Raw genomic sequence first — 16,997 nt, 5'->3', positions numbered from 1 at the left:
CGTCGTTTCTATGCCCCCAGTTAACATACAATACAATACAACAACGGAAATTATATTATTATTAATTATAATCATAAGTGTCTACATGAAGTGTGTCATATCGGAAAGTACACCACACACACACACACACACACACACACATACACACACAGGCACTTATAAATGAAGTAGTATGTAGTTGTTAGTACAACAAATTAACATATTAACCTTGTCAAAGGTATTTGAAAGTGCTATAAACGCACATCATGGTCCAGGTAATCATATACCTATGATTAAAGGAACAGTAATTAGTGTCAGCAGACACAGTGTCAAATAATGATTCGTATAAAATATCTAAATTAATTGTATAATTATTAGTGTAGGAATGGTGGTCCATTTACACATTTTCATCTCCAGTTCATTTCCATTCCACTTCACTTGCACGCGATGTGTCAAAGTGTTGTAAGAAGAGCGTTATGTGGTAGCGGGTTACTTGAAACCCCACTGGCTGAGGTTTGCTGATGTCAGTGAACGTGGTGGTGGCAGATGTGTTGTTAGGAGCTGCTGGAAAATGCAAGGAAGAGGACGTTTTACGGCAATCGGAGAGATTTTGGTTTTGATGTGAGAGTGGATGTTCGGTTACGACCATCAGAGACGTGTGTGTGCGCGATCGGGAGTGCTGCCAGGCGAGAGATTCTGAATACAGACTTGCAACTTCTGTTGTCTGAGCATGGGACTGTATTTCATTGTACGTACACTTAAGTTTACGCATTTGAGCCTGGGGTTAGAAGAACCGGTGTACGAACGCACTTCATAATTCGAGCATAGTAAATGGAGACAACCATTCCTCCTTTGCTGCTAGTTAAGTTGAAAATAGGAGATTTTTACTAAATGAGCACATATTTTATTCCATTAAGGACCACCGTTCAGTAGGAAGCTGCATCTTGCTGAATAAACCAGTTATTTAAAATATAAATCTAAGGTGAATCGCATATTATTAATGTGATTTCCCTGATATTTTGTGGAAAAATGGTAATGAGCGTTTGGCGTCATTGGCCGGGAGGCCCCTGGCGGAGCATGTCCGGCCGCCTTGGTGCAGGTCCTATTATATTCGACGCCACATTGGGCGACTTGTGAGCCGGAGAGGAATGAAATGACGATGAAGAAACACAACACCCAGTCCCTGAGCGGAGAAAATCTCCAACCCAGCTGGGAATCGAACCTTTTTTCTTTTGTAACCATATATATTTATCTAAATATATTAACAATGATACAGTTTTTAAAAAATTCATTCTATTAACCTATTATATTCCTAGAGGTGCCTAACATTACTGTCGTTTTATAGGTTTTCGTTTGTATATTCTTTTCTTTTTCCTTTTTCTCTTGTTGTTGTTCCTTGAACCCTTTTACATGGCGATTTGTCGTCTTTCTTTTTGGGTAAAACATTGCAGGACAGGCATAATAGTTTATATGTAGCATCGACACATTGATTTTGAGTTCAAATTTGTGTATGTCATGCAACTGTGATTCCACAGACACATTGTGCATTCTGGTTTGATCTCTTCCTCTAGTTTGCACTGTTAGGTGGGACAGTTTGAGGAAAAACATCAGCATGATAGATGGAGCAGAATTGGGAGAAAACTTTTTTACATATACTACAGATTATACATAAATTGAAGAAGAAAGAAAAATTATGTCATATTATATAAAAGAAGCAGAGAGGAAAGTGTGAGTAAGCAATACAAATTTTATAGGGTACATAGTAAAGCATATCATTCAAAAAGAATTTATGAGTAGTTGGCACTTTTCACTAAGTAATGCTTGTATCCTAGACAATATAGTACAAATAATGAAAAAAAGACACTGTTAGTACTACTGGGCATACTTTTGATATTGATTTGGCTGCGAACATGACAGAGTTTTGGCGAGAAGCACTTTTTATCACTGATTTCACTAAGAAGAAACACTTTAGAATAATATACTTCACTAGGGAGGAGAAAACACTTGAACCCGTAGGACGGCAATTCGTCACGCTGACGACTCAGCTAAGGGGGCGGACCCCGATATTTTGTGTTCAATAATCTTTAGCTTGCATTACGTGTCTGTCCTCAACCATTTGTCCCCAAGATCAGCAATGTAGTGAATTGACTAGTCACTGCAGTATTAGGGCACGAAAGAGACGGTGTGCGACTCGACCCTGAGACATCTACGAGCCAAGTTTTTAACGAACCGAATCGTACATTAGCCCAAGAAACATACATAGGAAAATGCTAGAAGACTAGTTCAAAATATGAGACTTACAATCTTGTGTCATACATTCAAATTATTGTAGAGCGTAATTACGTAAGCCTGTAATAATTTATTTAGGTAAGGAAACAATACAGTAAATTTTTGTAAGAACATGAACCATGCAAGATATTTATTTATTAAATGAAAAAAGAGACAATGTAGAACGCTTGTCGGTGGGCAGCATGGTGGAAGGTCGCCAGTGAGAGTGGAACGAGGCACGACGCTGTGCGGTCTGCCCACAGGCCGGCAGGCGGCGGCGTGGCCGCCAGCAGGCGCATCCGCCCCAGTCTGCGAGACTCCAGCCGCAGCCAGGAGCGGTTACGGGTCGCGTCGCTGGGGAAACAATTAGCCTCGTTCTCAGAGGTAATTATGGCTGCTGTTAGCATCTTAGCAGATAGGAAGGACGCAGTCACCATCGTTAAACCTACGCAATTAAAATCAAAGATACTTTCTGTGGAGTTCTTAGCGCTGATAGCCGTGTAACGATGGTTCACAGCTGCGCTTCAGACCCTTGCAATTTATGCTGAATATCGTTGACTTTGCACTAAACACGTGGCACTCAAATTTATGGCGATATCCCCATAAGGTCACGAAGGCCAGAGCCAATACCGTTGAAAGTGTCCGAAAATTCTGTAGATACGTACGTAATGGAATAAGGGACCCGTTAGTGCTGAACCAGGACACTGTGGTCAAAAGTTCCTCAAATGCACAGGTTCTGAAAAGCACAGCCGCGCGGGCTAGCCGCGTGGTCTAGGGGCGTCTTGTCGCGGTCCGCGCGGCTCCCCCCGTCGGAAGTTCCAGTCCTCCCTCGGGCATGGGCGTGTGTGTTGTCCTTAGCGTAAGTTAGTTTAAGTTAGATAAAATAGTGCGTAAACTTAGCGACCGCTGACCTCAGCAGTTTGGTCTCATAAGACCTTAATTTCGAAATTTTTTGAAAAGCACAGGATGTGTTTACAAGCAACTACATAGGATTACACAATACATCACGACGCTCGCACGCGTTATGAAAAAATCAACAAGAAAAACACGTTTAAATTTTGCTTAAAGTTTTTATCTGACGCACATGGTTTTACTCAGAGACAAAGCAAATACTGAAAGTCAGGTAAGTTGCAAAATCCGTGCCATTCGCACTTTTATTAACGTATACACTCCTGGAAATTGAAATAAGAACACCGTGAATTCATTGTCCCAGGAAGGGGAAACTTTATTGACACATTCCTGGGGTCAGATACATCACATGATCACACTGACAGAACCACAGGCACATAGACACAGGCAACAGAGCATGCACAATGTCGGCACTAGTACAGTGTATATCCACCTTTCGCAGCAATGCAGGCTGCTATTCTCCCATGGAGACGATCGTACAGATGCTGGATGTAGTCCTGTGGAACGGCTTGCCATGCCATTTCCACCTGGCGCCTCAGTTGGACCTGCGTTCGTGCTGGACGTGCAGACCGCGTGAGACGACGCTTCATCCAGTCCCAAACATGCTCAATGGGGGACAGATCCGGAGATCTTGCTGGCCAGGGTAGTTGACTTACACCTTCTAGAGCACGTTGGGTGGCACGGGATACATGCGGACGTGCATTGTCCTGTTGGAACAGCAAGTTCCCTTGCCGGTCTAGGAATGGTAGAACGATGGGTTCGATGACGGTTTGGATGTACCGTGCACTATTCAGTGGCCCCTCGACGATCACCAGTGGTGTACGGCCAGTGTAGGAGATCGCTCCCCACACCATGATGCCGGGTGTTGGCCCTGTGTGCCTCGGTCGTATGCAGTCCTGATTGTGGCGCTCACCTGCAGCGCGCCAAACACTCATACGACCATCATTGGCACCAAGGCAGAAGCGACTCTCATCGCTGAAGACGACACGTCTCCATTCGTCCCTCCATTCACGCCTGTCGCGACACCACTGGAGGCGGGCTGCACGATGTTGGGGCGTGAGCGGAAGACGGCCTAACGGTGTGCGGGACCTTAGCCCAGCTTCATGGAGACGGTTGCGAATGGTCCTCGCCGATACCCCAGGAGCAACAGTGTCCCTAATTTGCTGGGAAGTGGCGGTGCGGTCCCCTACGGCACTGCGTAGGATCCTACGGTCTTGGCGTGCCTCCGTGCGTCGCTGCGGTCCGGTCCCAGGTCGACGGGCACGTGCACCTTCCGCCGACCACTGGCGACAACATCGATGTACTGTGGAGACCTCACGCCCCGCGTGTTGAGCAATTCGGCGGTACGTCCACCCGGCCTCCCGCATGCTCACTATACGCCCTCGCTCAAAGTCCGTCAGCTGCACATACGGTTCACGTCCACGCTGTCGCGGCATGCTACCAGTGTTAAAGACTGCGATGGAGCTCCGTATGCCACGGCAAACTGGCTGACACTGACGGCGGCGGTGCACAAATGCTGCGCAGCTAGCGCCATTCGACGGCCAACACCGCGGTTCCTGGTGTGTCCGCTGTGCCGTGCGTGTGATCATTGCTTGTACAGCCCTCTCGCTGTGTCCGGAGCAAGTATGGTGGGTCTGACACACCGGTGTCAATGTGTTTTTTTTTCCATTTCCAGGAGTGTATAAGCTGATTTTATGTCCCCTTTTACACTAGCACGCCAAAGATGAACACTATAGCGTCACAATGGGGAATACCTCGCACAAGTGGGGTGAAATGTGGAGAGCTAAAGACGCACATCCGTTTGGGGCGGCTGAGACATTATCCTGTCAAATTCTGGCCTCATTAACCAATACCTGATGAGACAAAGAACTTCGGGCTCGCTAGCCACCATGTGGTACACTACATGTCCGATTTACCAAGCATATCCTCTCCAGAAAGAACACCATACTTTGCAAAGTAACAAATTCCCAACAGTTCCGCAACACGCGGCCGAGAACCGACCACAATAAGAGCACGTGAACTCACACAAAGTAACATGACAAGAAACTATAAACAACGTCTTGGTATGCTAATTTATGAAACACTCCATGTACGGAAACACACAAAACAGTGAAAGAGAAATCATTTGTGCAGAAAACGGGCAAGGACATATTAGAACTGACTCGAGCCTAACTCTAGCTGAGACTTGAAGAAACCTTGCTCAAAAAAATTTAATTATCAGTTTCATAACTTATTTGGTGACAGGAAGGGCATCCGGCCACCGTCTGCCACTAACATTGACAAATCCATAGTAACAGGGCCGACCCCGCGTTGAAGTGGGACAAAGGCCCAAGAAAATGATAATGATGATGATGACCAGTTTCATAAATTATTACGGAAGTGGTCCAGTAATTAAACTGAAAGGAGACAGGTAATGACCAGAAGTATGAAATTAATCCTCCTCTCTCGCGCAAGCAACTTATCACCGCAGGTGCTCTGACAACGGCGACGGCGATATCTCATTGTCATTACGTTACGAACTTGACGACGACGTTTGCTACCTTACATAGCCCAAAACATTAGGTTCACCGCATTTATACCACCATTGTTCACCCCGGTGATACTATTTCGTGATGCCACTCTGACGTGGCGCTCCACGTTTTTGATGGTTGGGGATATCTGCCGACTTTTGTGCTCTTATGCCATATAGTATCTGGTGCTTTGGTTGCGTCGAGACCTAGTTGTTTAATCAAAAATGCCGCTTGCATCGTTTACCGGTCTACTAATCGACCCGATCGTAATCTAAAGTTTAAAGTAATCACATTTCATTCGTAAGTGTAGCTGATGAAGCAATATTTTCTTTTGCATACATTAATTATGATTACAATGTTTACTTTTATTCTTTCCCCTGTTTTCCGTTGTCTTCCAAACCGCGAACACTCCAACATCCGAGCCACACTTTGTCAACGGCCGCCTTCCCGCAAAACACATGGCTACGCGGTCGAGCTAATTGTTGATGCAACATCTCATGCCTGAAATTTGTCTGTAGCGCCATCAAGATTTCAGTCACTTGATCACTTACCCAGTGATACAAAATGACTGACAGACAGCAAAGTAAAATTTGAAACTAAAAAGAAAACATTTTTCTTTGTCAACTCCTACTATTCCAGAGAAGACTATCTAGTACCATAATGTGTTAATGGTAATCGGTAGGAATTAATGACTACCATCTAACTGTCTTCAATTAAAAACCAAAAAAATGCTAACAAGTCATCAACACGGAGGCTTATTTACAAAAATCACTACGATTTATCGTGCAAATGACACGTGGAATACGTAACTAACTAACTCTTGGTATGCCACAAAGCGTGGTATAGACTTACATACTTTGAAAACCTCCAAATGAAATTCAAAAGTAGAATCAACCAGATGAGCAAAGTAGACGTGCATTCCAATTGTGATATGTTTGGTTATTCCTGAAAAACTGACAGAGTTGTTGACAGGCACAAGATACGGTCGCATGCCTTACTTTCTTCCTTATTAAACATGTTTATGAGATACCAAAGAACACATGGGTAAGTTTATTGTAAACGTGAACATTAAAAATGTTGTGCACGCCAACTGAAAGCTGAAAATGTAACGTACAAGAAGCAGCATCAGTAAGCAAACACGTTCGTAGCTCCAGCTTCATTTGCAATCAATACAAATTCAGTAAAAGTAGAGTTAAATAGATAACGAAAACATGTTTTCGCGTCACTTATTTCTCTTCTTGCTTATCGAAATATATCAATAAGAAACAAGTTTCATAAACGAGGCCAAATGTGTTGTATTACTTGAGGAAATACGCAATCAAGAACGGAAACACATTCGAAACCGCCTTTCCGACACTACCTTATTCAAGGATGTTCTTGTTGTTGTGGTCTTCAGTCCTGAGACTGGTTTGATGCAGCTCTCCGTGCTTCTCTATCCTGTGCAAGCTTCTTCATCTCCCAGTACTTACTGCAACCTACATCCTTCTGAATCTGCTTAATGTATTCATCTCTTGGTCTCCCTATACGATTTTTACCTCCACACTGCCCTCCAATGCTAAATTTGTGATCCCTTGATGCCTCAGAATATGCCCTACCAACCGGTCCCTTCTTCTTGTCAAGTTGTGCCACAAACTCCTCTTCTCCCCTATTCTGTTCAATACCTCCTCATTAGTTATGTAATCTACCTATCTAATCTTCAGCATTCTTCTGTAGCACCACATTTCGAAAATTTCTATTCTCTTCCTGTCCAAACTATTTATCGTCCATGTTTCACTTCCATACATGGCTACACTCCATACACAAATACATTCAGAAACGACTTCCTGACGCTTAAATCTATACTCGATGTTAACAAATTCCTCTTTTTCAGAAATGCTTTCCTTGCCATTGCCAGTCTACATTTTATATCCTCTCTACTTCGACCATCATCAGTTATTTTGCTCCCCAAATAGCAAAACTCTTTTACTACTTTAAGGGTCTCGTTTCCTAATCTAATTCCCTCAGCATCACCCGACTTAATTCGACTACATTCCATGATCCTCGTTTTGCTTTTGTTGATCTTCATCGTATATACTCCTTTCAAGACACTGTCCATTCCGTTCAACTGCTCTTCCAAGTACTTTGCTGTCTCTGACAGAATTACAATATCATCGGTTAACCTCAAACTTTTTATTTCTTCTCCATTGCTTTTAATACCTACTCCGAATTTTTATTTTGTTTCCTTTACTGCTTGCTCAATATACAGGTTAAATAACATCGGGGAGAGGCTACAACCCTATCTCACTCCCTTCCCAACCACTGCTTTCCTGTCATGCCCCTCGACTCTTATAACTGCCATTTGGTTTCTGTACAGATTGTAAATAGCCTTTCGCTCCCTGTATTTTACCCCTGCCACCTTTAGAATTTGAAAGAGAGTATTCCAGTCAACATTGTCAAAAGCTTTCTCCAAGTCTACGAATGCTACAAACGTAGGTTTGCCTTTCCTTAATCTTTCTTCTAAGATGAGGCGTAAGGTCAGTATTGCCTCACGTGTTCCAACATTTCTACGGAATCCAAACTGATCTTCCCCGAGGTCGACTTCTACCAGTTTTTCCATTCGTCTATAAAGAATTCGCGTTAGTATTTTGCAGCTGTGACTTATTAAACTGATAGTTCGGTAATTTTCACATCTGTCAACACCTGCTTTCTTTGGGATTGGAATTATTATATTCTTCTTGAAGTCTGAAGGTATTTCACTCGTCTCATACATCTTGCTCAACAGGTGGCAGAGTTTTGTCATGACTGGCTCTCCCAAGGCCGTCAGTAGTTAGTTATTCAAGTAAGCACTGTAAGTTTTAGTATGTAAAACGGTTGTTGACAGCACGCGACAGAAATAATGAACAAGATGTAGTCGTAAACAGCACTCTGCTCCTGTTGTGGGCTATTTAAGATGGCAGCAGGCCCCGCCCATTCTGGCTTCAAAACAAGTCAATAGCGCACCTCCCTTCTTTTTTTACTTTCCTCTTTGTCCTACCGAGCACAGCCAAAGTGACATCTTCGACCAAGCGTCCGCACGAGAAGTGAATGGCTGTTTCATGATTGCTGAAATGCGCTCTCTCCGCTGGTGCATGCCAAATTTACATGCGACTTGTATTAAAACACATAAGTATAATAAAATATCACATAAAAATATGATTATACACCGTTAAAAAGTCAAACTCAAACAGCAGGAATCGTCCAGTATCTACCGTGTTGTTCTAATGTCAATAAGAAACTAAGAGTCGTCTTTCAGCAGTGTTGTGGGAGATGTTGCACTCAGCGCTCGATATGCGGTTGTGGAATAAATATTTTAAACCTTACAATTAAGACACGTCCATATTGTACACCGCTGTTAACCACGGTTGGGACGGTCATCATTGCGGGCTCCCCCACGCAACTGAGTGTTTAGAAACTGAACCCAAGGGTGGCAGCGAACGGTCAGTCGCTAGCCGAGTAGACTTTTGACGTGAAAACGTCTCTTCGTTACTCGGTCGAACTTTCAAGTATGACCAAATACTGTCATATATCAATCGTTAATAACTATGAGACTTATAATGCACATACAATGGTTGATCCCAGAATGGATAGTTAATGCACAGTGGCCAAAATAAATGTTGCTTATTGCTTTGTTGTCAGTAGAGACCAGAATAGGAAACAAAACTATTTTGTTCTTCAGGTACAGCCATAAGAAAACAAAAATAGAGAAGATAACACATTTCTACCTGACAAACACAAATAAACATACGAAAAGAAAACCTTACGAAAGATTCCACTGCAAACACTAGAGTTTCTTCTATTGCCGTCTTTCATAACACACTGTTTACGAACCAAATGGTCCTCTTCATAACTGGAGAAACATTTGAATGCGGTTAGGCATACTCCTCAACAAATCTTCCACATAAGCCAGTGGGATATTGTAACATTCCTCCACAACTGCCTCTATGAGGCCCTGTGAAGTTTCAGGTGGGACAGGCAATTGCAAACCACTCGTTTTAGCATGGGCAATGATCAAAGGCAGTAGGCAATGGAAACCACTGCATTAAAGACACGTAACGTGTATGCACAGGACATGTGGCCTGTAACTGAAGAAGTGTCATGATGATCTCTCCATTGGCAAAAGATTCCGGAATAGTCTCCCATTCGGATCTCCGGGAGGGTACTGCCAAGGAGGAGGTTACCATGAGAAAAAGATTGGAATGTCAGAAGCTTCAACGTGGTAGGGAAACTAGAAAATCTGAATAGGGAAATGCAAAGGCTGAATCTAGATATATTAGGGGTCAGTGAAGTGAAGTGGAAAGAAGACAAGGATTTCTGCTCATATGAGTATAAGGTAATATCAACAGCAGCAGAAAATGGTATAACGGGAGTAGGATTCGTTATGAATAGGAAGGCAGGGCAGTCAGTGTGTTATTGTGAACAGATCAGCGATTGGGTCATTCTTATCAGAATCGACAGGAAACCAACACCGACAACGTTAGTTCAGGTATACATGCCGAAGTCGCAAGCTAAAGATGAACAGATAGAGAAAGTCTATGAGGATATTGAAAGGGTAATACAGTATGTAAAGGGATATGAAAATCTAATAGTCATGGGAGACTGGAATGCAGTGGTAGGGGAAGGAGTGGAAGAAAAGGTTACAGGAGAAAATGGGCTTGGGACAAGGAATGAGGATAAACACTAACTGAGTTCTATAACAATTTACAATAGTAACAGCGAATTCTCTGTTCAAGAATCACAAGCGGAGGAGGAATACTTGGAAAAGGCTGGGTGATACGGGAAGATTTCAGTTACATTACATCAAGGTCAGACAGAGATTCCGAAATCAGATACTTGATTTCAAGGCGTACCGAGGAGCACACACAGAGTCAGATCACAATATAGTAGTAATGAAGAGCACGCTGAAGTTTAAGACATTAGTCAGGAAGAATCAATACACAAAGAAGTGGGATACGGAAGTACTAAGGAATGACGAGAAACGGTTGACGTTCTCTAAGGCTATAGATGCAGCAATAAAGAATAGCTCAGTAAGCAGTACAGTCGAGCGACCTCTACGGTCGCAGGTTCGAATCCTGCCTCGGGCATGAATGTGTGTGATGTCCTTAGGCTAGTTAGGTTTAAGTAGTTCTAAGTTCCAGGCGACTGATGACCTCAGAAGTTAAGTCGCATAGTGCTCAGAGCCATTTGAACCAGCCAAGCAGTACAGTTGAAGAGGAATGGACATCTCTAAAAAGGGACATCACGGAAGTTGGGAAGGAAAACATAGGTACAAAGAAGTAATTGCGAAGAAACCATGGTTAACAGAAGAAATACTACAAATGATCGGTGAAAGGAGGAAGTACAAAAATGTTCTGAGAAACTCAGGAATAGATGACTACAAGTCGCTGAGGAATGAAATAAACAGGAAGTGCAGGGAAACTAAGACGAAATGGCTGCAGGAGGAATGTGAAGACAACGAAAAAGAAATGATTGTCGGAAGCACAGGCTCAGCATACAGGAAAGTCAAAACAACCTTCGGTGACATTAAAAGCAAGGGTGATAACATTTAGAGTGCAACGGGAATTCCACTGTTAAATGCAGAGGAGAGAGCGGATAGCTGGAAAGAATACATTGAAAGCCTCTACGAAGGGGAAGATTTGTCTGATGTGATAGAAGAAGAAACAGGAGACGATTTAGAAGAGAGAGGGGATCCGGTATTAGAATCAGAATTTAAAACAGCTTTGGAGGACGTAAGATCAAATAAGGCAGAAGGGATAGATAACATTCCATCAGAATTTCTTAAATCATTTGGGGATGTGGCAACAAAACGACTATTCACGTTGGTGTGTAGAATGTGGCTGGAGACATACCATCTGACTTTCTGAAAAGCACCATACACACAATTCCGAACACGGCAAGAGCTGACAATTGCGAGAATTACCGCACGATCAGCTTAACAGCTCATGGATCCAAGTTGCTTACAAGAATAATATACAGAAGAATGGAAAAGAAAATTGACAATGTGTTAGATGACGATCAGTTTGGCATTAGGAAAGGTAAAGGCACGAGAGAGGCAATTCAGACGTTGCGGTTGATAATGGAGGCAAGAATAAAGAAAAATCAAGACACGTTCATAGGATTTGTCGTCCTGCGAAAAGCGTTTGACAATGTAAACTTATGCAAGATGTTCGAAATTCTGAGAAAAGTAGGGGTAAGCTTTAGGGAGAGACGGGTCATATACAATGTGTACAACAGCCAAGAGGGGATAATAACAGTGGACGACCAAGAACGAAGTGCTCGCACAAAAAAGGGTGTAATACAAGGATGTAGCCTTTCGCCCCTACTGTTCAATCTGTACATGGAGGAAGCAATGATGGAAATAAAAGAAAGGTTCAGGAGTGGAATTAAAATTCAAGGTGAAAGGATATCAATGATACGTTTCACTGATGTCATTGCTATCCTGAGTGGAAGTGAAGAGGAATTACATGATCTGATGGACGGAATGAACAGTCCAATGAGCACAGACGAAGGTAATGAGAAGTAGCAGAAACCAGAACAGCGAGAAACTTAACATCGGGATTGACGATCACGAAGTAGACGAAATTTAGGAATTCTGCTACCTAGGCAGTTAAATAACGAGTACCGGACGGAGCAAGAAAGACATCAAAAGCAGACTGTTGTTGTTGTTGTTGTGGTCTTCAGTCCTGAGACTGGTTTGATGCAGCTCTCCATGCTACTCTATCCTGTGCAAGCTTTTTCATCTCCCAGTACCTACTGCAACCTACATCCTTCTGAATCTGCTTAGTGTATTCATCTCTTGGCCTCCCTCTACGATTTTTACCCTCCACGCTGCCCTCCAATACTAAATTGGTGATCCCTTGATGCCTCAGAACATGTCCTACCAACCGATCCCTTCTTCTGGTCAAGTTGTGCCACAAACTTCTCTTCTCCCCAATCCTATTCAATACTTCCTCATTAGTTATGTGATCTACCCATCTAATCTTCAGCATTCTTCTGTAGCACCACATTTCGAAAGCTTCTATTCTCTTCTTGTCCAAACTATTTATCGTCCATGTTTCACTTCCATACATGGCTACACTCCATACGAATACTTTCAGAAATGACTTCCTGACACTTAAATCAATATTGGATGTTAACAAATTTCTCTTCTTCAGAAACGCTTTCCTTGCCATTGCCAGTCTACATTTTATATCCTCTCTACTTCGACCATCATCAGTTATTTTGCTCCCCAAATAGCAAAACTCCTTTACTACTTTAAGTGCCTCATTTCCTAATCTAATTCCCTCAGCATCACCCGACTTAATTAGGCTACATTCCAATATCCTTGTTTTGCTTTTGTTGATGTTCATCTTATATCCTCCTTTCAAGACACTGTCCATTCCATTCAACTGCTCTTCCAAGTCCTTTGCTGTCTCTGACAGAATTACAATGTCATCGGCGAACCTCAAAGTTTTTATTTCTTCTCCATGAATTTTAATACCTACTCCGAATTTTTCTTTTGTTTCCTTTACTGCTTGCTCAATATACAGATTGAACAACATCGGGGAGAGGCTACAACCCTGTCTTACTCCCTTCCCAACCACTGCTTCCCTTTCATGTCCCTCGACTCTTATAACTGCCATCTGGTTTCTGTACAAACTGTAAATAGCCTTTCGCTCCCTGTATTTTACCCCTGCCACCTTTAGAATTTGAAAGAGAGTATTCCAGTCAACATTGTCAAAAGCTTTCTCTAAGTCTACAAATGCTAGAAACGTAGGTTTGCCTTTCCTTAATCTTTCTTCTAAGATAGACTAGCAATGGCAAAAAGGGCATTCCTGGCCAAGAGAAGTCCAGTAATTGCAAATATCGGCCTTAATTTGAGCAAGAAATTTCTGAGAATGTATGTCTGGAGTACAACATTGTATGGCAGTGAAACATTTACTGTGGGAAAACCGGAACAGAAGAGAATCGAAGAATTTGAGATGTGGTGCTACAGATGAATGTTGAAAATTAGGTGGACTGATAAGGTAAGGAATGAGGAGATTCTGCGCAGAGTCGGAGAGGAAAGGAATATGAGGAAAACAGTGATAGGACTGATAACGATGATAGGACATCTGTTAAGACATGAGGGAATAACTTCCATGGTAACAGAGGGAGCTGTAGAGGGGAAAAACTATAGAGGAAGACAGAGATTGGTATATATCCAGCAAATAATTGAGGACATAGGTTGCAAGTTCTGCTCTGAGATGAAGTTAGCACAGGAGAGGAATTCGCGGGGGGCTGCATCAAACCAGTCAGAAAACTGATGAAAAAAATACATTCTCACTGCAATTGAGATCTGCAGAATATGAAGACCATTCCATCCTACTGATTCTATATCCCACTAGGAAAGTGTTTACAAGATTTTGACGATGGTGGTGCGCATTGTCGTCCATCAACGTGAATTCCACACCAACATATTCATCAAATGGAGCCACAATAAGTGGAAGGATGTCGTCCAGATACTTCATACCAGTCATCTTCCCGTGTATTGACAGAATGGGTGCCATGTGGCCACACAAGATTCCACCCTAAAACGTGACCCTTGATAAGGGTAGTGGCATACAATACAGTTACGGCGTAGACTTTGTCCTCGTTGTCTCAAAACACGAATATCATTATTGTCAGTGTGGGTACTATACGGTTCTCATGAAAAAAAATGGCTCTGAGTACTATGTTACTTATCATATATGGTCATCAGTCCCCTAGAACTTAGAACTACGTAAACCTAACTAACCTAAGGATAGCACACAACACCCAGTCATCACGAGGCAGAGAATCTCATGAAAACAGGGCTTGTTCCACCATCCCCTAATCCACAAAGAGTGGTTCAGGGTCCACGTGACAAAAATCCCGCTTCGAGCCCAATATAGAGGAGGGGCTTTGAGACGTCTTCTGCCACCTAACACCTGCTTATGGAGTCTATTTCGTACCGTTTGTGTTGATACATATTCTCCAGTAACCGTTTGGAACGGCGCCGTAGATGTGAAGCATTGTTGAGGCTTTCTGCTTGCTGTTTGTTACACGCATATATCTGTTCTGCACGCCTGTTGTCTTTCTTCCGCGGCTACTTCTGTGACGATCCTCAATTGATCCCCCCGCTAGAAGCGTGTTCGGGATTCTAGAGACATTACTTTCACTCACAGCGACATTCACTGTGAAGTCCACTTGCCTCACTCATTGTAACAGCAGAAAACGTTCAGATTATACGTTATTGTTGCCGGAACTGATACGACGCAACATAACGCTCCTATGACAGACAGCATAAGTGCTGCACTGTCTGTAGGTGACGGTTGCCGTAGACCACACATACTGCCCCCTCACGGTAGAAACATTGATTGGTTCCGCTAGAATTAGATTACAAACAAACCAACGTGTTGATAACATAATGTTAAAATTTCGGCAATATGAAACATTTATTTTTAACACTGTACTTTGTCTTGCTAGTGACGTCTTCGTACAAGCATAGGCGCATGCGCGTGATTGTTACGACTTAGCTTTGTGTAAATTTGTAAACTGGTGCGGCATTTAGTTAGGAGATTGTACCGGATGTCATTGTGAAGAGTTTGAGGAACACTACTGGGACCCGAAGTCAGACAACGAAAATCGGTGTTAAATAGAAAATTGCATAATAATGAAAGATGTCAACTCATATGACTCGTAAATACGCTCGGAATCACAGAAAATGCAAGTCCGAAGAAAGCGCGCGTCAAAAGGAAACGAAAAAGCCTAAAAAGGCCTGTACCGAGTGAATGGAGAGCTACTATAGCGTCGTAAAGGAAATGAAAAAAAAGGCGCAAAACTATCGCGAATATACAGCGATCAGCTATCCATCAAACTTTCTGTACACATTATACTACTCGGTGCAACCATTTTATGAAAGAGATTGATAATTAAATTATACGTGCTTGACACAGCGCCAATCACTGGGGGCGAACTGAAGGTTATATTGGCCGCGCGGGATTAGCCGAGCGGTCTTGGGGCTGCAGTCATGGACTGTGCGGCTGGTCCCGGCTGAGGTTCGAGTCCTCCCTCGGGCATGGCTGTGTGTGTGTTTGTCCTTAGGTTAATTTAGGTTACGTTGTGTGTAAGCTTAGGGACTGATGACCTTAGCAGTTAAGTCCCATAAGACTTCACACACATTTGAACATTTTTGAAGCTCATATTATTCTTGAATAATCAAGTTTATCCACCACAGGAACATCAGCGCAATACTCATATTTTTCAGTTGTGTGCTATTTTATTTGTGAGATGCTGGCGTTCCCTGTCACCTTTTATTACAATCTGACGCAACATCACCATGTGAGTGTGTTGTAAAAAGCATGTACATCTAAAACTGTTACAAGATGGGATGGTGACAGCGCAGATCTGCCGAAACCGGTAACAATATTAAAAAGAATTACTAGCGATGTTGACAAACTTGATTATTCAAGAATAAATTAAATTAAACATTAATATAAAACACTTGTTATGATTTCATCCCTACTTTCCCGAAAAAGCTACCCCGGGGACCCGAACTGCGCACACTGAAATTTTTTGTGAGCTACTGCTTTACGATCAACCGACAGCGACTGGTAGTAACTTAAACACACCAACAGACTACGGAAGAATACGCGTGTTGCCCTAGTCAGTAACTTTAAACGGTCGTGGAGGTGTTATGTTATTGTATGTGACAATGGAATCGCCACATTTTCTCAATGGAATCGCGACACTTATACTGGGTGTTACAAAAAGGTACGGCCAAACTTTCAGGAAACATTCCTCACACACAAAGAAAGAAAATATGTTATGTGGACATGTGTCCAGAAACGGTTACTTTCAATGTTAGAGCTCATTTTATTACTTCTCTTCAAATCACATTAACCGTGGAATGGAAACACACAGCAACAGAACGTACCAGTGTGACTTCAAGGGTTGACGTCAGGAGAGCGTGGAGGCCACGCAATTGGTCTGCCTCTACCAACCATCGGTCACCGAATCTGTTGTTGAGAAGCGTACGAACACTTCGACTGAAATGTGTAGGAGTTCCATCGTGCATGAACCACATGTTGTGTCGTACTTGTAAAGGCACATGTTCTAGCAGTACAGGTAGAGTATTCCGTATGAAATCATGATAACGTGCTCCATTGAGCGTAGGTGGAAGAACATGGGGCCCAATCAAGACATCATCAACAATGCCTGCCCAAACGTTCACAGAATATATGTGTTGATGACGTGATTGCACAACTGCGTGCGGATTCTCGTCAGCCCACACATGTTGATCGTGAAAATTTACAATTTGATCACGTTGGAATGAAG

This window comes from Schistocerca serialis, chromosome 4 (genome assembly GCF_023864345.2).
Source record: "Schistocerca serialis cubense isolate TAMUIC-IGC-003099 chromosome 4, iqSchSeri2.2, whole genome shotgun sequence".
Classification (NCBI taxonomy): Eukaryota; Metazoa; Arthropoda; class Insecta; order Orthoptera; family Acrididae; genus Schistocerca; species Schistocerca serialis.
Note: the sequence above shows the minus strand (reverse complement) of the source record.